Source organism: Balaenoptera physalus (assembly GCF_965194825.1).
Source record: "Balaenoptera physalus genome assembly, chromosome: 7".
NCBI lineage: Eukaryota > Metazoa > Chordata > Mammalia > Artiodactyla > Balaenopteridae > Balaenoptera > Balaenoptera physalus.
The window spans coordinates 84,731,699-84,758,058 of record NC_138886.1 but is presented as its reverse complement, the minus strand read 5'-3'; the positions used below and the strand labels follow the sequence as shown (position 1 = coordinate 84,758,058).

The 26,360-nt window shown below is 38.8% G+C and overlaps 2 long non-coding RNA genes across 2 annotated transcripts; both read left to right on the top strand.

Annotated features, from left to right (window-relative positions):
- Positions 1-1,457: 1,457 nt before the first annotated feature.
- Positions 1,458-12,628, top strand: LOC309664545. The gene is made up of 2 exons (XR_014265913.1): positions 1,458-10,366; positions 10,710-12,628. It is a non-coding gene; the product is annotated as an uncharacterized lncRNA (long non-coding RNA).
- A 10,026-nt stretch (positions 12,629-22,654) lies between these two features.
- Positions 22,655-26,134, top strand: LOC309664559. Its single transcript, XR_014265927.1, has 2 exons — positions 22,655-25,570; positions 25,931-26,134. It is a non-coding gene; the product is annotated as an uncharacterized lncRNA (long non-coding RNA).
- The last annotated feature ends 226 nt before the right edge of the window (positions 26,135-26,360 follow it).

The window sequence follows — 26,360 nt, the reverse complement described above, 5'->3', positions numbered from 1 at the left end:
GCACAATTAGCATTATATGGATAGAACATATTTTAACAATATGTCTCTCCACATGGCTGCCAGAGTGCCCCTTTAAAAATGTAAGTCAGATTCTGTCACAGAGGCTGCGATGGCTCCGGGTTTCTCTCTGAGGAAAGCCAGCTTCCAAAACCCTGAGGACACAGAGCCCTCCTCCCGCTCCTCTCTGCCCTCTTCCCCTCACTTCCTCACTCCCGTTTCTCTTGAAACCTGCTCTTCCTCCAGGCAGCCAACATATGGCCTCTGCCCTGGCTTCTCTCCATCTGGAAGGTTCCCCCCAGTTTTCCTCAAGGCTCACACCCCCTACAAGTCTTTGCTCAAATGGTACCTCAATGAGTTCTGCCCTGACCACACTATTAAGTTACACCTGGCCCCCCAGCACTCTCAATCCCCTTGACCCTGATATATTTTATTTCCTTTACAGCACTTATGACTTTCACACTTATTAATTCATTTATTATATATATGATTTTCTGTGTGTATCCCCTGTATGTAAACTTCCCAAGAACAGAAATCTTTGTTTTCTTTGACAATGTATACCAAGGACTTAAACAGTGCCTGGGGCATAACTGGTGTCCAATAAATACTGATAAATGGGGCTTCCCTGGTGGCGCAGTGGTTGAGAATCTGCCTGCCAATGCAGGGGACACGGGTTCGAGCCCTGGTCTGGGAAGATCCCACATGCCACGGAGCAACTAGGCCCGTGAGCCACAACTACTGAGCCTGCGCGTCTGGAGCCTGTGCTCCGCAACAAGAGAGGCCGCGATAGTGAGAGGCCCACGCACTGAAGAGTGGCCCCCGCTCGCCGCATCTAGAGAAAGCCCTCGCACAGAAACCAAGACCCAACACAGCCATAAATAAATAAATAAATAAATGCCTTTCATTAAAAAAAAAAAAAATACTGGTAAATGTCTTAGAAATCTTTCCTTATTATATGCACACACAGTTACTTCATTTGTCTTTCCTAAGGCTTAGTCCAGTACCTGACACATTGTAAAGTATTTGCTGAATTAAGGCATACCATAAATTAAAACCAAACAATCAGTCAAGAGAGGAAGGAAGGAAGGACGGAAGGAAGGGAGGGAGAGAGGGAAGGAGAGAAAGATATTGAAAGAAAAAGTTGGGCTTCCCTGGTGGCACAGTGGTTGGGAGTCTGCCTGCCAATGCAGGGGACATGGGTTCAAGCCCTGGTCTGGGAGGATCCCGCATGCCGCGGAGCGGCTGGGTCCGTGAGCCACGGCTGCTGAGCCTGCGCGTCTGGAGCCTGTGCTCCTCAACGGGGGAGGCCGCGATGGTGAGAGGCCCGCGCACCGCGATGAAGAGTGGCCCCCGCTTGCGGCAACTGGAGAAAGCCCTAGCACAGAAACGAAGACCCAACATAGCAATCAATCAATCAATTAATCAATCAATCAATCAATAAATCTTTAAAAAAAAAAGAAAAAGTTATAGGAAACATTGGAGGCAAACTTCCAATGAGCGCCACCTGGTGGCACAACAGTACAGTCAGTATCCCTGGGCAAAAAAAGGATGTTTAATTGTGTGAATATGATAGAGTAATATTGTTAAAGCCACACATTAACACGGTCATTATAAAGGGATTTCATGTGAATATTTTTTTAAGAAGCATAGTCTGTGGAAGAAGAATTACTCAAGGAAACAAGACAATTTTATAATAAAAATTTTCCACACTCTGGAAGAAAATAAAATATGGGCTCTGTGAAAAAGAGATCAAAAAAGGGATAAGGCAACAGAATATATTGAAAACAAGAACAAAGAAGTCAAGATTATAAGAAGATGATATAGAAAATAAGCAGTAAAGAACCAACATACATATACTAGGTGTTACTAAAGAAGAAGACAGAACAAAATACTAAAAGGTATAATAAACTTTTAAACTTTGAGAAATTAAAGGCCCATAATAATTTACTGGGACTCTGAAGAACTAATAGAAAATAATGGAGGTGGGCTTCCCTGGTGGCGCAGTGGTTGAGAGTCCACCTGCCACTGCAGGGGACATGGGTTAGAGCCCTGGTCCGGGAGGATCCCACATGCCGTGGAGCAGCTGGGCCCGTGTGCCACAACTACTGAGCCTGCACTCTAGAGCCCACGAGCCACAACTGCTGAGCCCACGTGCCACAACTACTGAAGCCTGCACACCTCGAGGCCAGTGCTCTGCAACAAGAGAGGCCCATGCATCACAACGAAGAGTGGCCCCCACTCACCACAACTAGAGAGGGCCCACACACAGCAGCGAAGACCCAACACAGCCATAAATTAATTAATTAATTAATTTTTTTTAAAAAAAGAAAAAATGATGGAAGTGGAACCATATATCATCAAGGGAAGTAATAATAATTGCAAACATTTATAGTGCTTACTATGTGCCAGATGCTGCTCTGAGTCCTTTCATATATTAACTAATTTGGTCTTCATAATAATTCTATGAATAGATGCTATCATTAGCCCTGTTTTTAAAGTAAGGAAACTGAGACATAAGTAGGTCAAGAAGACAGTTAAGACTCCAGAATGGCAAAGATAAAATCATTAAAATTATTTCATGTTAATAGAGCTGATGGAAAAAGAGGCAAGCCTATGGGCTTCCCTGGTGGCACAGTGGTTGAGAATCTGACTGCCAATGCAGGGGACACGGGTTCGAGCCCTGGTCTGGGAAGATCCCACATGCCACGGAGCAACTGGGCCCGTGAGCCACAACTACTGGGCCTGCGCGTCTGGAGCCTGTGCTCCGCAACAAGTGAGGCCGCGATAGTGAGAGGCCCGCACACTGCGATGAAGAGTGGCCCCCGCTTGCCGCAACTAGAGAAAGCCCTAGCACAGAAACAAAGACCTAACACAGCCAAAAATAAATATAAAAATTAAAAAAAGAAAAGAAAAAGAGGCAAGCCTATATAGAACATTTGGGGGAATACCCATTGATTTTCTTTTTTTTTTTTAATTGAAATATAGTTGATTTACAATGTTGTGTTAGTTTCAGCAAAGGATTCAGTGTTATATATTGGGTGGGCCAAAATGTTCATTCGTTTTTTTCCGTAAGATGGCTCTAGTAGCACTTAGTTGTTTTTAACTTCATTCGAAACAATTTTGTTAGATTGTATGCAACAGCTGTCATATCAGCGTGCATTTTTAAAAAGACATCAAAATTGATGAATTTTTGTGTAGCCATTTTAACATTGAAGACGGAAGAAAAAAAGCAACATTTTCAGCATATTATGTCATTATTTCAAGAAAGGTAAAAATGCAACTGACACACACAAAAAGATTTGTGCATTGTATGGCGAATGTGCTCTGACTGATCAAATGTGTCAAAAGTGGTTTGTGAAGTTTCGTGCTGGAGATTTCTTGCTCCACGGTCAGGTAGACCAGTTGAAGCTGACAGCGACCAAAGCAAAACAATAACTGAGAACAATCAGCGTTATACCGTGCGGGAGACAGCCGACATACTCAAAATATCCAAATCAAGCGCTGAAAATCATTTGCACCAGCTTGGTTATGTGAATCACTTTGATGTTTGGGTTCCACATAAGTTAAGAGCAAAAAACCTTCTTGACCATATTTCCACATGCTATTCTCTACCAAAACATAATGAAAACGTTCCGTTTTTAAAATAAATTGTGACGGGTGATGAAAAGTGGATACTGTACAACAATACGGAACGGAAGAGATCGTGAGGCAAGTGAAATGAACCACCACCAACCCCACCAAAGGCCGGTCTTCATCCAAAGAAGGTGATGTTGTGTATATGGTGGGATTGGAAGGGAGATCTCTATTATGAGCTCCTTCTGGAAAACCAAATGATTAATTCCAACACGTACTGCTCCCTATTAGACCAACTGAAAGCAGCACTTGATGAAAAGCGTCCAGAATTAGTCAACAGAAAACGCATCATCTTCCATCAGGATAACGCAAGACTGCATGTTTCTTTGATGACCAGGCAAAAACTGTTACAGTTTGGTTGGGAAGTTCTGATTCATCCACCATATTCACCAGACATTGCGCCTTCGGATTTCCATTTATTTTGGTCTTTACAAAATTCTCTTAATGGAAAAAATTTCAATTCCCTGGAAGACTGTAAAAGGCACCTGGCAGAGCTCTTTACTCAAAAAGATAAAAAGTTTTGGGAAGATGGAATTATGAAGTTGCCTGGAAAATGGCAGAAGGTAGTGGAACAAAAGGGTGAATACGTTGTTCAATGAAGTTCTTGGTGGAAATGAATACTGTGTCTTTTATTTTTACTTAAAAAGCCAAAGGTACTTTTTGGTCCACCCAATATGTATATATATAAAATTCCGTGTGTTATATGTATATATAGAGAGAATTGTATATATTCTTTTTCAGATTCTTTTCCATTGTAGGTTATTACAAGATAGTGAATATAGTTCCCTGTGCTATATTTGTTGGTGGTTATCTTTTTTATATATAGTAGTGTATATCTGTTAATCCCACTCTTAATTTATCCCTCCCTCCACTTTCCCCTTTGGTAACCATAAGCTTGTTTTCTATGCCTGTGAGTCTATTTCTGTTTTGTAAATAAGTTCATTTGTATCATTTTTTTAGATTCCACATATAAGTGATATCATATATTTGTCTTTTTCTGTCTGACTTACTTCACTTAGTATGATCATCTCTAGGTCCATTCGTGTTGCTGCAAATGACATTACTTCATTCTTTTTTTATAGCTGAGTAATACACACACACACACACACACACACACACACACATATATGTACCACATCTTCTTTATCCATTCATCTGTCGATGGACATTTAAGTTGCTTCCATGTCTTGGCTGTTGTAAATAGTGCAGCTTTGAACACTGGGGTGCATGTATCTTTTCAAATTAGAGTTTCTGTCCAGGAGCGGCTCATTGGTTTTAATTTTGATGAAGTCCAATTTATCAATTTTAAAATGTTTCTGCTTTTGCTCTTAGTGTTGTATCCAAGAAACCATTGCCTAACCCAAGATCATGAAAATTTACTCCTATGTTTTCTTCTAGTTTTACAGTTTTAGCTCTTACGTTTAGGTCTATGGTTTATTTTAAGTTAATTTCTGTGTATGGATTGAGGTAGGGGTTCAACTTCATTCCTCTGCATGTGCATATCCTGTCGTCCCGGCAACATTTATTGAAAAGACTATTCATTCCCCCACTGAATGGTCTTGGCAACCTTGTAAAAAATCAGTTGACCATAACTAGACCCTCCCTAAGTAAATTTTAACTTTTTCTTTATTTCCATTTCCTGTTCTACTTTTTGCTTTTGTTTCCCACAAAAGCTATTGAACGTTGTGCTTCCTTCAATTTCATCTTCAATTCTATTACATATTTTTTGAATTATATTTTTATTTGGATTGGCATAAAAGAGAAGGAATGTTAAATCAACATTCTGGCTGATTATGTGGGAAGTCAGAGTGAACAAGCCTCAAGGAAGAATGCATGGAAGCACAGAAAATTGTTTCAGAAATAAGTGAATTGGCCCAACTGCCTTATAGTGACACAGAAATATGGTTTCTAAATGATGAGAAAGTGTTAGGAGAAGATTGTAGATAGTCTTTGTAAATCTGGTCAGGAATTTTATATCTTATCCTAAAAGTAATAAGGAGCCAAGTTTGAAAAATGAGCTAATGAATGGCTGGATAAAGAGGTGATTTAGGATACGTTATAAAAAAGTAAAAATAAAAAATAAAGTAAGGGCAAGGAAACCAGAAGATGACTGCAATAGTCCAAATCTGAAATCAATCAGGTGTCTTACTAGAATCATTACAATGCATTTGGAAAGAATAAGGAAGATATTTTTAAAAAATCATTTTCAAAGCGAAGGGGCAGTTAAGAGTTGAGATGGATGAAAATGAGGACTGTAAAAACAACATTAGAACTGATGATTAGGAAGTCACTATTGCCTTCAAGTATTCAATTTTGGTTCATCAGTCAGGGTGGAAGCTAAATGTCATAATTGTGAAGATTAGATCATGAGAATATTAAAAATAGCAAGTACAGAGAGGCAAAAGAGAGAGAAAGTTTGAGGGTTAGTGGTAGGATCGGAGGCAAGAGAAGTTGTATTTTTTCCCCCAAATGGAAGAGATTTTACTTGTCTGTAAAGAAAGGAAGGAGCCATTGGGGAACATGAGACTGAAGATAAGAGAACAGTAAACAAAGAGGAGAAAAAGTTGTTTCCCCGTTGAAGGGAAGGGAGGAAGGGGAACAATTTCAAGAGTTAGGAAGAGGATAAAATATACCACTCTGGATGGGATAGACAGTTACCACTAGATGAGCAGAGAGAAGTTGGGTATGATAGCAAGTGGAGAGGAGGATACCACCCAAGAGTTCCTGTGAGACGCCCTTGATCTTGGCAAAATTAGAAATGACCGTAGGAATTTCCGGGAATAACAAAAGATGAATAGACGTGCTGAAGAGCCCCTGCAAGGGCTCCCTCCAGTGGTGTGAATCTGTAACAGGCCGTTGGCTATGTTTTCATGGCTTTTCCAGGAACGCTCTTCATGGGAGGCTGCGTTAAATGGCTAATCCAGGTTTAGGCATCGACTTGGCTCAGGGAAAGAGTGAGAGTATGTTAGTGAAGTCAGCATTCAACTGGATAAAAGCATCGTTGGCTAATGTTCTGTTGTAGCGTTCTGGGCCCTGACCCTTCAATGAGACGGAGAGGTCCTTAACAGCAGTTGGGCAAGAAAACGTCTTGTCTGTTGGTAATGGGAGAAGGCAGCTCTCCCGTGGTGGGCGACACCCCGGAAGACAAGTCATGGCTGACCACGAGACTCCAGACGTTTTAGACGAAGCAGGTTAGAGAAATAGTTTCCTTTGCAGGAATTGTCGAAAGGAAAGCACAGTCAAGTGGTATTTTAACTGGTTGGGGATAGACATGTCTGTGAAGCCACTGCCCAAATGTAGAAAAGGGGGTAGGCGTGATGCATTATATTGTCATTGTTTCCCACCCCACCTCCAGCAGTGCTGCGAGGCTTGCAGGATCTTAGTTCCCGACTAGGGATGGAACCCGAGGCCTTGGCAGTGAAAGTGTGGAGTCCTAACCACTGGACCGCCAGAGAATTCCCTGATTTAAAAAACAGATAAATAGATAGATAGATATAGTGGACTCAGTAGTGACAATAATATATTTAGATATATATCTATATTTTAGACATACAGATATAGATAGGTATTTTCAAACAATAAATAGATATCCCAGAATGAGTATATATTCAAATATATATGTATATATTCATTCTGGATTTTCCCACTTTGCTTGGGAAGGAGGAAGAACCTAGTTGTTTTTGCTTCATCCCCAAACACCAAATGAGCATTCTGGGTTCATCTCTGATACTCATCCCAGTGACCACAGTCACCAATCAGGATACAGTGGTGCCCAGGAAGATCTTTTCCCACATACTTTCCCCTATCTACCAACCCAGATTCACTGGAATAATTCAGACCAAGAATGTGAAATATCATGGGGTTTATCTGTTATTTATTGCTATATAACAATCCACTCAAAATTCAGTGTCTAGAAACAACTGTAATTCACTATGTGCCATAACTTTGGAGTTGGCTGGCTCAGCTGGGTGGTTCTTCTCCATCTGGATTCATCTAGAGTTGCTCATGCAGTGGAGGTCATCTGGAGGCACCAGTGGGACTCGTGATCCAAGATGGCCTCATTTATGTGTATAGGGACTGGTGCTGGCTTTTGACTTCACCTGGTTTCTCCAGAAGGGTAGCTGTACCTCTCTTCACTGGGTGGCTCAGGCTTCCCAGAGTATGAAGTGAAGCTGCAAAGCACCTCAGTGCCTTGACTTATGCTGTCAGTCAAAGCCAAGCACAAGGCCAGCCCAGGGTCAAATGTGGAGCAGACTTCGATGACGCCAATTGTAAAGGTTCTATGGCCATTTTTAATCTCTCACAAAGGGATTAAACAAAAATCCCATCTGTAAAGTGCTTACTGATATAGGTGGCCCAAAGCAAATTATTTCAAAACATTAATTGTTGTTGTCATTATTGTTAGCCTTTTTCTCCTGAATAAAAAATACTTTTCCTGGGTAAGGAGGTAGGTGAGTTTTTCTTCAGAGGAACTGAAAGTTGATCCAAAAAATATATATAAGACCAAAAAATATAAAAAGTCCATATAGGATTCTTTGAACCAGTATTAAATGCCTGAACATACATGTCATGTAAGAATTTGAGGTGTTTCAGAGAAAAGATTTGGTTGAAATGTGATTAATTTGACTGACAGAGTAAGGAGACAACAAAAGAAAAATTTTAAGGGTATAAAATTAGAAAGTGTCTTACAACCTTCCAAAGACTTAAAGAGTGTTGCCTTTCTCTCTTGTATTTCATCTAATTTTTGATCTTTCATTTGGTCTTCTCTTATTTTGATCTTTTAGGAGTCAGAGAATAAAATCCCAGTACAATGTTCCTCAATAGAGACACAGATCCAAGTAAAGATGACATCGCAGCCGAGCCTTGGACATGTTCGGTATGTATTCAGGGTACAGGACACTTTATATTCAAGAATGGTACAAACTCCAACTATTGAATACACAGTGACATGGCTGGGGGCCATCGGAAACACAAAAATTTCACTCCGGTGACTTACCCTTTGTTGTTACAGCAAAATGCAGCACTTCCCGGCAGGTAAGCATGGGTGCTAAGGTGTTTTCACGATGATGGAAATGCCTTTGAAGGAGCCCTGTGCCAACTTTAGCTCCCTTCCTATCTACTGCTCTTGGAATAGAACCGACCATGACTGAAGGGAAACTGCACTTGGGTGGGCTCAAACGGCCCAGATGCGGGATCTCACTTTGGCCTCCTAGGCCTTCCAATCAAGGGCCTAAGAAGCCTGTTAGAAGTAATAGGATTAGTAGGCAGAATACTCTAGAAATAGGATTTTATTCCTTCAATACAGGATTTTAGACAGAGAAGGGTACTCTGAGGGGACACTTCCTGTCTTTTCTGCCAGCAACTATTTTCAAACACTCCACAAACCTATTTGCTTTGGTAAAATATTCCAGGGAATAAGGACAATTACAGCTTCCTTTTGCTGCATTCCTGAACATTCAAGCCCTTTGGACACCAGGATGAAGCTTTGATATCTAGATTAACTGGCTCCCTTTCTTCCTTAAAAGAAATGTAGCCTTACTCAAAACAGAGGTCGCAAACCGCCACAGCGGTCTCTCTCCATGGCCACTCATGGAATTTTAGAGTTGGGAAGATCTTTAAAGACATTAGACTCCAAGTCTAACGGACTCCTTTTATAATGCAGGCTTAATGATGTGACAAAATAATACCCTTTGGGGGAATTAATCTGAGATTCGACCCTCTGGTCTCTGTTCCACATTGCCACGATTGATTTGGTTTAGTTAGTTAGGCAAAGATATCTTTCAAAGATATAGACATTTCTGTTTGTATGGTTGTTGTCCTATTTGTTCTAGGATTTGTGGGTCTACAGACAATGACATTTTCATCCATTTCATGACTTCCCACTTTTTTTCTATAGCTACCAGAATTATATGCATTTGTTGAGCATTTTAATAAGGAGAACAAGAAATCGAATCTCCTAAAAACTCACTGTATTTCACCTAGTGAAGCACAGAAAATCCTCAGTCAAAACCTGAATGGAACCAGCAGAACTGATGGGAGAGGAGAGGATTCCCAATCTGTTTTCACGTGCAAGGTGGTGAGAAAAGAAGAGAGACCAGAATCTATGACTGAACTCCTACACCGCAGCTTGCTGACCAGATCCCTCTCCCCAGTGGAGAGACTCTCCAAATCCCAGAAGAGAATCTCTCAGTATGGGATCCCTCCGCCTGTGCACACTTTTCCTTATGAACTTCTCATGGATCACTCCAAATCGATGTCACTGGTCGCCATGCGGAAGAGGATTCAGAGCACTGAAATACTTTGCAGACTGGGCATTCCGACTATCTCGCCAGAAAAGTTTATCTTTGAAGATAAAGTTCCTAAATACTTATTAGTCGATCCAGGTAATCTAAACAGATGAGGCCGCGTGGAAGAAAATGAGTGAAATCTGACTGCAAAATTTACCTAGGTTCCTAGAGTCCTCGACCCAGGGGAATCTTGCAGTTCTGAGGTTCAGGGCTGATGCCCTTGCTGCCTACAGTGACAAGGGGAAATAGAGAAGAGAGAATCAAACATTTGAGGGCCAAATCTCAGATTCATCCCTGAAAGGGTGTATTATTTATACGCGGCACTTAAGCATTTATAAAGTGAGCCAGTTAAACTTGGACTCACTATTTGTTTCCAGTTTCATGAAGTAAGTCAAGTATTTATTGAGTAATGGTTTTTCTTAAGTATCTTGCCTTAACTGCAATTGGAGGTTTTTTTTTTTTCCTTCTTTTTAAATTATTTATTTATTTATTTATTTATTTATTTATTTAATTTATTTATGGCTGTGTTGGGTCCTCGTTTCTGTTAGAGGGCTTTCTCCAGTTGCGGCAAGCGGGGACCACCCCTCATCGCGGTGCGTGGGCCTCTCACTATCGCGGCCTCTCTTGTTGCGGAGCACAGGCTCCAGACGCGCAGGCTCAGTAATTGTGGCCCACGGGCCCAGCCGCTCTGCGGCATGTGGGATCCTCCCAGACCAGGGCTCGAACCCGTGTCCCCCGCACTGGCAGGCAGATTCTCAACCACTGCGCCACCAGGGAAACCCCCAATTGGAGGTTTTTAAAAATATTTTTTCATGAACCTTTATCCTTTCCTTATTATTACATCTCTATCAGGGCTTTCGAAATGACACAAACAACAAGAGGAAACTCTTCATATCTGATTCTTTCCTTCTTTCTCTTTTTCTTTTTTCTTTCTTTCTTTCCTTCTTTCTTTCTCTCTCTCTCTCTCTTTCTTTCTTTCTTTTTCCATCCTTCCTTCTTTATTTCTTCTTTCCTTCCTTTCTTTTTTAAGGGAAGGTGTGAGGGAACTCTGAGAGAAAGAGGGTATGATGGTGCTCTGAATGAGGGAGGGGGTGAGGAAACTGAGTAAGGGAGGGTGTAAGAAATCTGAGCGAAGGAACTCTGAGTGAGCTGTATCTGAGTTTTTAATAGGGAGGCACCCATATAAGGTGAAAGACCATACAGAGAAAGTTTAAAATGTTATAAAACATGATGGTGAGTTTTAACAAGGACAGGGTGTCTTCTTCCTAAGGTCTCCATTTTCCTTGCATAAGCAAGGGAAGTAATATTTTGTCATTCTGTGTAGCTATAAAAATAGATTAAATCAATGATAAAATATTTGATACCCTCTGCAGTAGGTTCTTGACTCAAGACCAGCAAATGTTTTGACACCACCGTTTTTATATTAAAAGTAGTGTCTGAAGGAACAAATTTAAAGAAATAGATTTATTACTCTGATCATACTTGGTCCAAGATGCTGGAAAAATCTTTGCTGTAATTCCCTACATTGATGTCTTGACAGAGCCTAATTCAGGTCTCAAATTCCTTTGATAGAGTCACACTTAGTATCTTATGGAGCCCAGGCAGAAGAGGAAATTAGGAAAATTGTAGGAACAGCCTAGACAGTCCACAAATGTACATAAGTAAAGTCTGGGACTGGGGAGGAAGAAGCATAGAAAGTGTTGAGAATCAGTAAGAATTGGCAAAAAAAGCTTACTAAAGAAGTGCTGAAGTGCTGATGTTTGATAGGTCTGGAACATTTATGGCTTTGCCACCCACATGGGCCAAATTTTCCTTTCTTCCTAGTACATGGATTGCCTGCTGTCTACCTAACCTCTGGAGTTCTCTCATATGCCCTTTCAGACTCTGTGTTGAAATCGCTCCTCTGCCTCCATGACCTCATTTCCTGAGATTTTGGAGTTAGAATCACTGGGACATGTCCTGTCTATTCAAGGAATATGCATGAAGCCAAGTAGGCATCCAGATGAGGAATCTCCAGTAACTCCTTTGGTTTAATTGTAACAATTCGTCTTTTACTATCATATATTGCCTAGTATTGCTATTATTGTATCAGCCAGCCAGTCCCTAAAGTATTCTCACTCCAGAAGAACTTTAGGACTCCTGATATACCAAAGAATATTCTAGAACACATCCTTACTAGCACCAAGAACTGGGGGAGGAAAAGGGAGTGGGTACCACCATTTTGTTCTTCTCGTATCATATGAGTTGCTCTTGCTCAGGATCAATCCTATAGGACCATGTAGGTTAGACATGTGTTTGACCAAAAATAACAGAAAAAATCAGCTAAGAGTTGTTTTTCTATTTTTCCGTCTGGAGGCAGACAAGAGTAAGAACAAGGCTTTTTGATGTTGTCAAGAATCCATGCTCCCCCATCTTTTTATGTGTGGCTTTTGTCTTCATGGCCAAAAATGTCTTCTTCACCTCCAGGTGCTATGGACATATTCCAGGGAGGAAGGGGAGCTAGGAGAAAGGGCCACATTGGCTACTTAGAACACCCCTCCTCAGGTGACCTCTCCCCACATCTCCTTGGCCACAGTTGTGTCCCATAGCCACCACTTACTGCAAGGAAGGCTGCTCAATAGAGATCCGAGCTTCCCACCCTCTGAGGAGAGGAAGGCAGAAAAGGATTTTACTTGGTATAGAGTGAGCCAACCTATAGTGTCCACCACAGATCATGACATAAAGCTCTTCACTGATCAAAATCATCCATCCTATGGCCTTGCCAAATATCCCTGTCCTTCCTGCTATGCCAGGCCTGCCAAGGTCTTGTCAGACTCCCTGAAACTTGGCAGCTGGGCCCTAGGGACAGACTGTTGAACACCATGGCCAGGTCTGAACTCAAGGAACAGGTCCTGGGCCCAGTCTCCTACTTCAGGCATGTGTAGAATATACAGAAAGACTTATAGAAAGACATACCACATAGACTCAGAGAAATTCAAGCCCTTCCCAGGGATGGAGACCTGACTGGGACAAGGGCAGTATCTGGGTCAGAGGTGACCTGCTCAAGTATCACCACACAGGGAAGATGGTAGAGTCACCTACGAGAAACAGACCAGCCCTCCTGCTTGTTTGCTCTACCCATGTTTCTCCTGTTCTCCTGATACTCCTTACACTCATTTGCTCTTTGGCCTCTGGTTTTACAGCCAAGCCCCCGCCTTAGGCCTTGCTTTTCTGTTGTTGTTTTTTGTTTTTGTTTTTGTTTACAATTTATTTAGCCATGAAAAGAATGGAAGGGAAATGGTTGCTGAGTAGGAGAATATGCAGCATATCTTGGCTTGATTTTTTCCGTGGTTCATTGCCTCCTTATAAGGATTACAACTACTAACGATGCCCCAAGCTGGTAGGGAAAAGAGCCAAATTCTAGCTAAATCACTGCCTTTTTATACTCAGGGTTTACACTACACTTCTTGGAAGAAATGACACTAACAGTACGTATTTCTGATCAATCTTCCTCCTTGTTTTAACCACTCATTAGGATTCTTTTCTACTCCCAGTAGACCTCAGTGATCTGCAGTTCTCTCCATTTGCACCAGAGGAGATACCTCTACGTGCGATGGCCCTGCAGGGTCCACTCCAGCCCAGTTAGCCAGACCCACCCAATTTCCCATTTGGAGGACGGCTTTAGATGAGATGAACATTGTAGGTTCCCCCTTAGTTTACAAAGCTTCAGAAACAGGAAGCTTCAGAAAGTTCAAAAACACAAGGGAGAAGGAGACTTGAGTTCATCAAAGGTTTATTCTGTCCATGAAACACCTCTAAATAACTGAAGGTTAAATAAGGCCATCATGTGATTCTTTGAAAATATGATTCTTTTCAGAAAAACAATTCATGGATCTAAGGGATCTGGAATGGAGATTTTACAAGGGGATTGTGAAGTGGAAGCGCCGCACTTCAGATGCATTTATAAACATAAAGTACAACAGCGAGAAGAGATTTGTAGGGAGCCAGCAGATGCCTCATCCTATTTCCCCACCTCTAGTTCATAAGTCTTTGGTCATTTATCCTCAGGTTGATTACCCAAAAAAGTTAACTTCTTCTTAATTGGATATGTAGTTCATTAAAACATCTTGGATATAGATCTTGCTTTTGAGAGCACTGAATTTATACAAGAAAAGCAAAGAAGCAGTGGCACCATGGGAAATAGGAACTGAGTCATACAAATATGCATGTAAGGTTCAATATTAAACCATTATTATGGAGTAAAAGATCCAAATTGATCTGCTAATATAAGACCTGGTTTGGACCAGTGAAACCCAAGGCTGAGGCAATTTAGATCATATGAAAAAGGGTGCATATGAAGGTGAACTCCCAAGCAAGAATAGCTCTTAAAAATATTTTAAGCATATGAAGAAATCCATTATCATAAAAATAGTAGTTAAATTCAACAAATGGAAGAAGTGACACCTGAGGATATAGAGATCATTCTGAGAAGTTAAAAATAATACGTTAACTGCTCAAAGACATGAGGAAGGAAGTAGCATTTATGAAACAAGAACAAGATTTGAAAAAGAAAAAATTGGAAATCTTGGAATGAAAAATATTGTCTTTGAAAATAAAATAATAGTAATAATAATAATGACCCTCAATAAATTATCTCAATGGCATACTAGATATATCTGAAGAGAGAGGATTAATGATTTGGAAGATAGCACTGACAGAGAGTGTTCTAGATCACAGCACAGTAAGATAAAGGAGAAAATTATGAAAGAAGTTAAAGGTACAGAGTGTAGAATGAGAAATTCAGAAATATATCCAATATAAGTTGCAGAAGAAAATAGGGAGAATTGAAAAGAAGTAATGTTTGAAAATAAATGATATAATTTTCCAGAAATGAAGAAACACATGAATTCTTGAATTAAAAAATCTCACGGAGTGATTAGCAAGAAAATAAAAATAAATCTACACCAAGAAACACTGTAGCAAAATTGTAGAGCATTAAGCAAGAAAGGAAAACATCATCTGCAAAAAAGAGAAGACGGATTACATAAAAAGAAATGACAAATTGATAGTGGAACTTTCTTTAATAATAGATGTCAGAAGGTGATGGTGTCATACTCAACATCCTGAGGGAAAACAATTGTCAATCTGGAATTATCTAACCAGCCAAACTCTCTTTAAATAGTAGGGGTAAAATAAATACACTTTAAAACATATGAGAGCTAAAATTGCTTACTATACACAATCTCTAACTGAAAAAACTGCTAGTAAATTATGTACTTTAGCAAGAACTCAGAGTGCAAGAAATAATGGTGAGTGATTAAATTATTAATAATATATGTATATGAGTGTATAGATGTTAAAATACATTTCTGGATTCTATTTCCTATTATTGTACTTAGAAAATTTACCTGTATGTAGGTGAAATTATTCTATAGTTTCCATTTTTTGCAACTGTTTTTAAAAACTGTTTTTAAAACAGTTTTATTGGAGTATATTGTTGATTTACAATGTTGTGTTAGATTCAGGTGTACAACAAAGTGAATCAGTTATACATATACATGTAATCACTCTTTTTTTAGATTCTTTTCCCATACAGGTCATTGCAGAGTACTGAGTAGAGTTCCCTGTGCTATACAGTAGGTTCTTATTAGTTATCTATTTTATATATAGTAGTGCATTTTTTGCACTATTTTTAAAAATCATATTTTGGTTCAGGATAGGGGGGATCTTCATCAGGAGCTACTGTCTGGTTTCTGGGCTGCTCACAATATTTTGTTTTTTATCTTTGTGCCCAAGTCCAGTGTGCGAAAATTCCTCAAGCTATACACTTAAAACTGTAAACTTTTCTTCATGCATGTTATAGTTCCAAAAAAAAAGATTTTAAAAAGTTATGCTACCTTCATAAAATGAATTAGGGAATTTTCATCCTTTTTATGAGGTCATAGATATCTAAATAATATTAGAAATATTTATTCTTTAAAATCTAGCTAGAACTCAGCTATAAAACCATCTAGTCCTGACATCTTTTCTTCCCATTTTTATTATGAAAGTGTTTAAACTTTCATTAAAATAAATAAAATTGTGTAATGAACCTGCATACACCCATCATCGAGATTCAATATTTATTAAGATTTTATCACACTTGTTTCATCTATTCCTTTTGTTGTTGTGTTTGCTGTGTTTACCGAATTATTTTGAAGCAAATATTAGGCCTTATGTCTATCATCCTTATATGGTTTGGCTTGCATCTCAGAAAAAATATGGACATTTTCTTTCACAGCCATAATGCCATTATCATATCACGAAAAATGAACAATAATTCCTTGGTACCATCTATGTTCAAAGTCCCCTTATTATCTCAACTTTTTCTAGTTGGCTTGTTTGAATCAGTATCCAAGCAAGGTTAAATACTGCATTTGGTTTTTACATCTCTTAAGGTTCTTTTAATCTAGAGAATTTCCTCATTTTTTTTTCATGCAATTGACTTACTGAAGAAATAGGTCCATTGTCCTATAGAAGGTCCCACAATCTAGATTTGTATCCTCATGGTGTTATTTAACTTTTTCTTCTGTCATCCATATTTCTTGTGAATTGAATGTTTGCTAAAGTTGATTAGACTTAGGCTCTACTCTTTTTGGAAAGAATACTTCATGAGATGATGCTGTGTATTTCAGAATGCTTCACAACAGAAGACAAATAATATCTGGTTGTCCCCTTTTAGTGATTATAAGATTGAGTAGTGGATTCAGGTGGTGGTGCCTCTGACTATAATGTTCCCCTTCAACCTTTCATCCAAAGGCTTCCATCCACAGATGATTATAGTAGGCATCCTCTACAAGGCTCCCAGTGATCCCTGCCTCCTGGTATTTACATCCTTATGTAAATTTATACCCTCTCCTTGAGTGTAGGCTGGACTTATGACTGGCTTCTGTGAACAGAACCCAGCAGAGGTGATGGTATGTCACTTCAACATTAAGTTACAAAAAAACTGTGCATTTTATCTTGAATTCCCTCTCTTGCTCTCACTCACTTGCTAGCTCCTAGGGAAGCCAGCTGCCATCTTCTGAGATGCTTTATGGAGAGGTCCATGCAGCAAATAACTGACACCTCTGGCCAGCTGCCAGCAGGGATCTGAGTTGTGCCAACAGCCACAAGAGTGAGCTCGGAAGCACATCCTCTGCTCTTCAAGGCTTGAGATGACTGCAGCCACAGCTGACACCTTGATTGCAACCTCATAGGACACCCTGAGCCAGGGGCACCCAGTTAAGCCATGCCAAGATTACTGACCCATGGAAATTGTGACAGAAAAAATGTTTGTCTTAAATTGCTACATTTTCAGCCATGCGGGTCCTGGGCCTGAGCTCTGCCTCCACCAAAGCTTCCTCTGGCTGCTCAGGTCCAGGTGGGTCAAACGCTGCCTCCCACAGCTGCGCCAGCCTCTGCAGGCATGCCTGTGGAGGCCTGCACACATGTGCTCCTGGTCAGCTTCAGGAGCAGATGCTGGTGAGAAGGACATGCACACAGGTGGGCTGACACAGAGGGTCCAGAGACCTACCTAAAGGACTTGGAGGGCCTACTGAGGAGGTGGGGTTTAGCTGAAGCTCACTATGGGACCAAGGACACTGAGAGTGGAGGCACCAGGGAAGTTTTTATTTTCTATTTTTAAATTTTCTTTATTTTTTTATTCTTTTAATTTTTATTTTTACTTAATTTTTAAATTATTTATTTATTTTTTTCTCCTGCTGTGATTCTGTTTTGTTGTTTCATTTTTATTTTTTCTAATGTATTTCTATTTTTCTAATTTTATTTTTTATTCTTTGTTATTGTTCTGCTCTTTTTTGTTTGTTGTCTTTTTTTTTTTTTTTTTTTTTTTTTTTTTGCTGTGCCATGTGCCTTGCGGGGTCTTGTTTCCCAGGCTTGGTATCAGGCCTGAGCTCCTGTGGTGGGAGCACTGAGTTCAAGCCACTGGACTAACAGAGAACTTCAGGACCCAGGGAATATTAATCGGTGTGAGCTCTCCCAGAGGTCCTCTTCTTGGCAGCAAGACCTGGCTCCACCTAACTGCTTGCAAACTCCAGTGCTGGCTGCCTCAGGCCAAACACCCAATAAGACAGGAACACAGTCCCAGACATCAAAAAAGAATAAGATGACAAAAAATTATGTTACAGACGAAGGAGCAAGGTAAAAACCTACAAGGCCAAATAAATGAAGAGGAAATAGGCAATCTACCTAAAAAAGAATTTGAAGCATTGATAGTAAAGATGATCCAAAATTTTGGAAATATAATGGAGGCATGGATCAAGAAAACACAAGAAATGTTTAACAAGGACCTAGAAGAACTAAAGAACAAACAGAGATGAACAGCACAATAACTGAAATGAAAAATACACTAGAAGGAATTGATAGCAGAATAAGTGAGGCAGAAGAACAAATAAGTGAACTGGAAGATAGAATGGTGGAAATAACTGCCAAAGAGCAGAATAAAGAAAAAAGAATGAAAAGAAATGAAGACAGTCTCAGAGACCTCTAGGACAACATTAAATGCACAAACATTTGAATTATAGGGGTCCCAGAAGAAGAAGAGAAAGAGGAAGCATCTGAGAAAGTATTTGAAGAGATTATAGTCAAAAACTTCCCTAACATGGGAAAGGAAATAGCCACCCAAGGCCAGGAACCACAGAGTCCCACACAGGATAAACCAAGGAGAAACATGCTGAGAAACATATTAATCAAACTAACAAAAATTAAATTCAAAGAAAATATATTAAAAGCAACAAGGGAAAAGCAACAAATAACATACAAGGGAATCCCATAAGGTTATCAACTGATTTTTCAGCAGAAACTCTGCAGGCCAGAAGGGAGTGGCAGCATATATTTAAAGTGCTGAAAGAGAAAAACCTATAATCAAGATTGCTCTACTCAGCAAGGATCTCATTCAAATTTGATGGAGAAATCAAAAGCTTTACAGACAGGCAAAAGCTAAGAGAATTCAGCACCACAAAACCAGCTTTACAACAAATGCTAAAGGAACTTCCCTAGGAAGGAAACACAACAGAAGAAAAAGACCTGCAAAAACAAACCCAAAACAATTAAGAAAATGGTAATAAGAACATACATATCAATAATTAACTTAAATGTAAATGGATTAAGTGCTCCAAACAAAAGACACAGACTGGCTGAATGCATACAAAATCAAGACCCATATATAAGCTGTCTGCAAGAGACCCACTTCAGACGTAGGGACACATACAGACTGAAAGTGAGGGCATGGAAAAACAAACATATTCCATGCAAATGGAAATCAAAAGAAAGCTGGATAGCAATACTCATATAAGATAAAATAGACTTTAAAATAAAGACTGTTACAAGAGACAAGGGAGGACATTACATAATGATCAAGGGATCAATCTAAGAAGAAGATATAACAATAGTAAATATTTATGCACCTAACATAGGAGCACCTCAATACATAGGCAAATGCTAACAGCCATAAAAGGGGAAATCGACAGTAACACAATAATAGTGGGGGACTTTAACACCCCATTTGCACCAATGGACAGATCATCCAGACAGAAAATAAATAAGGAAACACAGCTTTAAATGACACAATAGACCAGATAGACTTAATTTATATTTATAGGACATTCCATCAGAAAGCAGCAGAATACACTTTCTTCTCAAGTGCACACAGAACATTCTCCAGGGTAGATCACATCTTGGGTCACAAATCAAGCCTCAGTAAATTTGAGAAAATTGAAATCATATCAAGCATCTTTTCTGACCATAACGCTATGAGATTAGAAATAAATTACAGGAAAGAAAAAAAAAACTGTAAAAAACACAAACACATGGAGGCTAAATGAGACACTACTAAATAACCAAGAGATCCCTGAAGAAATCAAAGAGGAAATCAAAAAATATCTAGAAACAAATAACAATGAAAACATGATGACCCAAAACCTATGGGATGCAGCCAAAGCAGTTCTAAGAGGGAATTTTATAGCAATACAATCCTACCTCAAGAAACAAGAAAAATCTCAAACAACCAAACCTTACACCTAAAGCAACTAGAGAAAGAAGAACAAAAAAATCTCAAAGTGAGTAGAAGGAAAGAAATAAAAATCAGAGCAGAAATAAATGAAATAGAAATGAAGAAAACAGCAAATATCAGTGGAACTGTAAGCTGGCTCTTTGAGAAGATAAACAAAATCGACAAATCTTTTGCCAGACTCATCAAGAGAAAAAGGAAGAGGATTCAAATCAATAAAATTAGAAATGAAAAGGAGAAATTACAACTGACACAGCAGAAATACAAAGGATCGTAAGAGACTACTCCAAACAACTATATGCCAATAAAATAGAAAACCTGGAAGAAATAGACAAATTTTTAGAAAGGTACATCCTTCCAAGACTGAACCAGGAAGAAATAGAAAATATAGACAGACTGATCACAAGTAATGAAATTGAAATTGCAATTAAAAGTCTTCCAACAAAAGCCCAGGACCAGATGGCTTCACAGGTGAATTCTATCAAACATTTAGAGAAGAGCTAACACCCATCATTCTCAAACTCTTCCAAAAAATTGCAGAGGAAGGAACACTCCCAAGCTCATTCTATGAGGCCATCATCACCCTGATATCAAAAACAGGCAAAGATATAATAAAAAAAAGAAAATTACAGACCAATATCACTGATGAACATAGACGCAAAAATCCTCAACAAAATACTAGCAAACAGAAACCAACAACACATTAAAAGGATCATACACCATGATCAAGTGGGATTTATCCCAGGGATGTGAGGATTCTTCAATATATGCAAATCAATCAATGTGATACACCATATTAAAAAATTAAAGAATAAAAACCATATGATCATCTCAATAGATGCAGAAAAAGCTGTTGACAAAATTCAACACCAATTTATGATAAAAACCCTCCAGAAAGTGGGCATAGAGGGAACCTACTTCCACATAATAAAGGCCATATATGACAAAACCCACAGCAAACATCATTTCAAGGGTGAAAAACTGAAAGCATTTCCTCTAAGGTAGGAACAAGACAAAGATGTCCACTCTCGCCATTATTATTTAACATAGTTTTGGAAGTCCTAGCCACAGCAATCAGAGATGAAGGAGAAATAAAAGGAATAAAAATCGGAAAAGAAGAAGTAAAGCTGTCACTGTTTGCAGATGACATGATACTATACATAGAAAATCCTAAAGATGCCACCAGAAAACTACTAGAACTAATCAATGAATTTGGTAACGTTGCAGGATACAAAATTAATGCACAGAAATCTCTTGCATTCCTATACAATAACAACAAAAGATCAGAAGGAGAAATTAAGGAAACAATCTCATTTACCATTGCAACAAAAAGAATAAAATACCTAGGAATAAGCCTACTTAAGAAGGTAAAAGACCTGTACTCAGAAAACTATAAGATACTGATGAAAGAAATCAAAGATGACACAAACAGATGGAGAGATATACCATGTTCTTGCATTGGAAGAATCAATATTGTGAAAATGACTATACTACCCAAAGCAATCTACAGATTCAATGCAATTCCTATCAAATTACCAATGGCATTTTCCACAGAATTAGAACAAAAAATTTTACAATTTATATGGAAACACAAAAGACCCCAAATAGCCAAAGCAATGTTAAGAAAGAAAAACGGAGCTGGAGGAATCAGGCTCCTGGACTTCAGACTATACTACAAAGCTACAGTAATCAAGACAGTATGGTACTGGCACAAAAACAGAAATATAGATCAATGGAACAGGATAGAAGGCCCAGAGATAAACCCATGCACCTCTGGTCACCTAATCTATGACAAAGGAGGCAAGAATATACAATGCAGAAAACACAGTCTCTTTAATAATTGGTTCTGGAAAAACTGGACAGCTACATATAAAAGAATGAAATTAGAACACTCTCTAACACCATACATAAAAATAAACTCAAAATGAATTAAAGACCTAACTGTAAGACCAAATACTATAAAACTCTTAGAGGAAAACATAGGAAGAACACTCTTTGACATAAATCACAGCAAGAGCTTTTCTGACCCACCTCCTAGAATAATGAAAATAAAAACAAAAATTTTAAAATGGGACCTAATTAAACTCAAAAGCTTTTACACAGCAAAGGAAACCATACACAGGATGAAAAGACAGCTCTCAGAATGGGAGAAAGTATTTGCAAACAAAGCAACTAACAAAGGATTAATCTCCAAAATATACAAGCAGCTCATGGAGCTCAATATCAAAAAAACAAAAACCCAATCCAAAAACGGACAGAAGACAAAATATAATAAATAGACATTTCTCTAAAGAAGATATGCAGATGGCCAAGAGGCACATGAAAAGATGCTCAACATCATTAATTATTAGAGAAATGCAAATCAAAACTACAATGAGGCATCACCTCATACTGGTCAGAATGGTCATCATCAAAAAATCTACAAACAATAAATGCTGGAGAGGGTGTGGAGAAAAGGGAACCCTCTTGCACTGTTGGTGTGAATGTAGATTTATACAGCCACTATGGAAAACAGTATGGAGGTTCCTTTAAAAACTAGAAATAGAACTACCATATGACCCAGCAATACCACTGCTGTGCCTATTCCTTGAGAAAACCATAATTCAAAAAGTTACATGCTCCCCAATGTTCATTGCAGCACTATTTACAATAGCCAGGACATGGAAGCAACCTAAATGTCCATCACATATGAATGGATAAAGAAGATGTGGTACGTATATACAATGGAATATTACTCAGCCATAAAAAGGAACGAAATTGGGCCATTTATAGAGACATGGATGGACCCAGAGACTGTCCTACAGATTGAAGTAAGTCAGAAGAGAAAAACAAATACCGTATATTAACGCATATATGTGGAATCTAGAAAAATGGTACACATGAACCTATTTGCAAAGCAGAAATAGAGACACAGATGTACAGAACAAATGTACGGACACCAAGGGGGGGAAAGGGGAGGTGTGGGATGAATTGAGAGATTGGGATTGATAAAAATTGATCTCTTTAGTCCAGTTTGGCCAAATCCATGGTCCTGATCTCCTTGCTTTGCTACTTTAAGAAAGCATCTGGGATGTAGAAAATGTCAGAGGTAAGTGTCTGGCCCCTCATGTGAAGGCAGTGCCCTCTGAAGGAATTCCAGGGCTTACCATTAAGCAGTTTCTCCCCATTTCCCCCAGTCTCTGGCAACCAACCAATCTGCATTCTATCTCTATAGATTTATCTGTTCTGGATATTTCATGTAAATGGAATCATACATGAGACATGATTTTTATTGGCTACATAGTATGCTTGTATGGATCTATTTATATTGTGTATAAAATAGATAACTAATGAGAACCTGCTGTATAGCACAGGGAACTCTCCTCAGTGCTTTGTGGGGACCTAAATGGGAAGGAAATCCAAAACAGAGGGGATTTATGTATGCATATAGCTGATTCACTTCACTGTACAGGGGAAACTAGCACAACATTGTAAAGCAACTATACTCCAATTTTTTAAAAGTTGCTACATTTTGGGGGTAATTTATTACACAGCAAGAGATGACTAATACAGTGATCTTTACCTGGATTAATTATTTCATTACAATTTACTCATTATTGATTTTCTAATTCTATCATTAATTCCACATTTATTAATTGGGAATAATTTGTAAGAAAACTTTCCCCCATCAATTAGTGCTATTTAGTTACACTGAAATATCATCTGCATAAAAGAGGTGGTTCATTGCTTAAGCTTTCCCCTTTAGTTGTCAATTTTCAGATTGATGTTCTAGTTACTTCCTAAGATAACTAAAGAAAGGTTTCTCTCTCTCTCTTTTTTTTTTTTTTTTTTCTTTTTTGGCCATGCTGAGAGGCTTGTTGGGATCTTAGTTCCCCCACCAGGGATCGAACCTGTGAAAACACAGAGTCCTAATCACTGGACCACCAGGGAATTCCCCATCTCTTTCTCTCATTAAGTAGCAATGTAGCAATGCAGACTTATCAATGTTTATTTTGCTTTTCCATAAACTTTTTTTCTGAAGTATACTATCACACAGAAAATCCAAACCTTGATGAATTATAACAAACTGAACACACCCATGGAACCACCACCCAGGTCATAGAACACTGTCAGCAAGCCGTCTCTTGCCCTTTCCTAATCATTACTCCATCCTTCCCCTCCAAAGTCAACCAATATTTACCATGGGTTTTGTCTATTTTTGCACTAGTTTACACAAATGTAAACATACAGTATTGATTCTTTTGTATCTAGATTCTTTCAGCATTATGCTTGTAAGATTCACCCATGTTTTGTACATAGCAGTATTTATTTTCATTGTTGTTTAGTATTCAATTGGATGAATATAGCCTGATTTATTTATCCATTCTGCTGTTGACGAGCATTTGGGTCATTTGCAGTTTTGGGCTGTTACAAATAATGTTATTGCAATAATAGTGACATTTAAACAGGTTTTGATTGTTAGAGAAGACTCACAGGACCCACAATGAGAATGTTTATAAGTCTAGAGTTTATTGCAGGAAAGGGGTTCAACACAGCAAAAGCATCATAGACAACAGTAAGGGGTCCAGAGAGACCAGGCCGAGGCTCTAGCTGTCCTCTCTCTGTTGTTTGTTTGTTTGTTTGTTTGTTTGTTTGTTTGTTTTTGTCCTCTCTCTGTAAGGACCATACTGGACAGACTGTTTCTCTCTTATCCAGAACCAAATGTGTGCAACAAACATTTTAGAATCAGCGAGCGTGGAATGGAGTCTCAGATATTCCTTTTTGCATTTTGCTGGTCAAGTAGACATATCCATCTTCTGTAACCAGAGTCTGGTAGTCTCATCAAACCAGATGCCAATCATCATTATCACTCTTATCAATAAACAATGCTGATTAGCTGGTACAAACTACCCTGAAAGTTCTTAGACCTATGGTTACAAAGCAACACTGTAAATCAACAGGTTTCATGCCTTGATCAGCAGCCATTGTGATGCAGGAACTTTGTCATGCAAAACTGTTGCTATGAACATTCATACTCCTGTCTTCTGATACACATGTACATATTTCTCTTGGGTGCATATTGTGTGCATATTGCTGGATTACAGGGCCTGAATACATTCAAGTTCAGTAGATAATGCCCAACGTTTCTGCAAACTGGTTGTACCAATTTACTGTTCTACCAGCAGAGTATGAGGATTCTCATTGCTCTGTAGGACTGTATTGTTGTTCCTTTAAATTTTAGTCATTCTGGTAGATATAGTGATAATTCATTGTATTTTTATTAGAATTTCCCTGCTTACTAGTGAGGTGAATACATTTTCATATGTTTATTGGCCAGTTAGATATATTCCTGTGTAAAGTGCTACTTAGATTTCATGCCTACTTTGCGACTGTGTTGTCCCTTTTTCCTAATTGATTTGTAGGAAATCTTTATATATTCTGATTATGAGTTCTTTGTTATATGTATTGCAAATATCTTCTCCAATTCGCTGGATTGCCTTCTGGTTTTCTTAATGGTGTCTTTTGATAAACAAATTCCTAATTCTAATATAGTTAGTTGATTAATCTTTTTCTTTACAGCTAATGCTTTGAGGATCTTGTTTAAGAACTCTTTACTTATACCAAGATCATGAAGCTATGTTATCTTGTCAAAGCTTTATGTTTTTTTTTTTTTTAGAGCCATCATCTTTTTTTTTTTTTTTAAACCTTTCTTACAACACTTCTTAATTTTATTTATTTATTTATTTTTGCTGTGTTGGGTCTTCATTTCTGTGCGAGGGCTTTCTCCAGTTGCGGTGAGCGGGGGCCACTCTTCATCGCGGTGCACACGCCTCTCACTATCGCGGCCTCTCTTGTTGCGGAGCACAGGCTCCAGACGCGCAGGCTCAGTAATTGTGGCTCACGGGCCCAGTTGCTCTGTGGCATGTGGGATCTTCCCAGCCCAGGGCTCGAACCCGTGTCCCCTGCATTGGCAGGCAGATTCTCAACCACTGTGCCACCAGGGAAGCCCCAAGCTTTATGTTTTTATCTTTCATAGTTAGGTCTATTATCCACCTGGACTGCCGTTTATATTTGGCACAGGATGTCCAAAAACGTTGCAGGATGTAGCTGAAAAGTGCTCTTAAAGGGAGAATTATAGACCTAAATGCACATATTAGAAAAGAAGAAAAGCTGAAAATCAACTATTTAACTTTAAGCTAAAGTCAGAAAATAATTTCTAATTTCCAATGTGATATCTTTGAATTATTTAAGATTATTCATGTGTATTGCTTTTATTTATAAGTATTGCTTTTTAAAATTTATTTATTTTATTTATTTATTTTTGGCTGCGTTGGGTCTTCATTGCTGCATGTGGGTTTTCTCCAGTTGCGGTGAGTGGGGTCTACTCTTTGTTGCAGCTCACGGGCTTCTCATTGCTGTGGCTTCTCTTGTTGTGG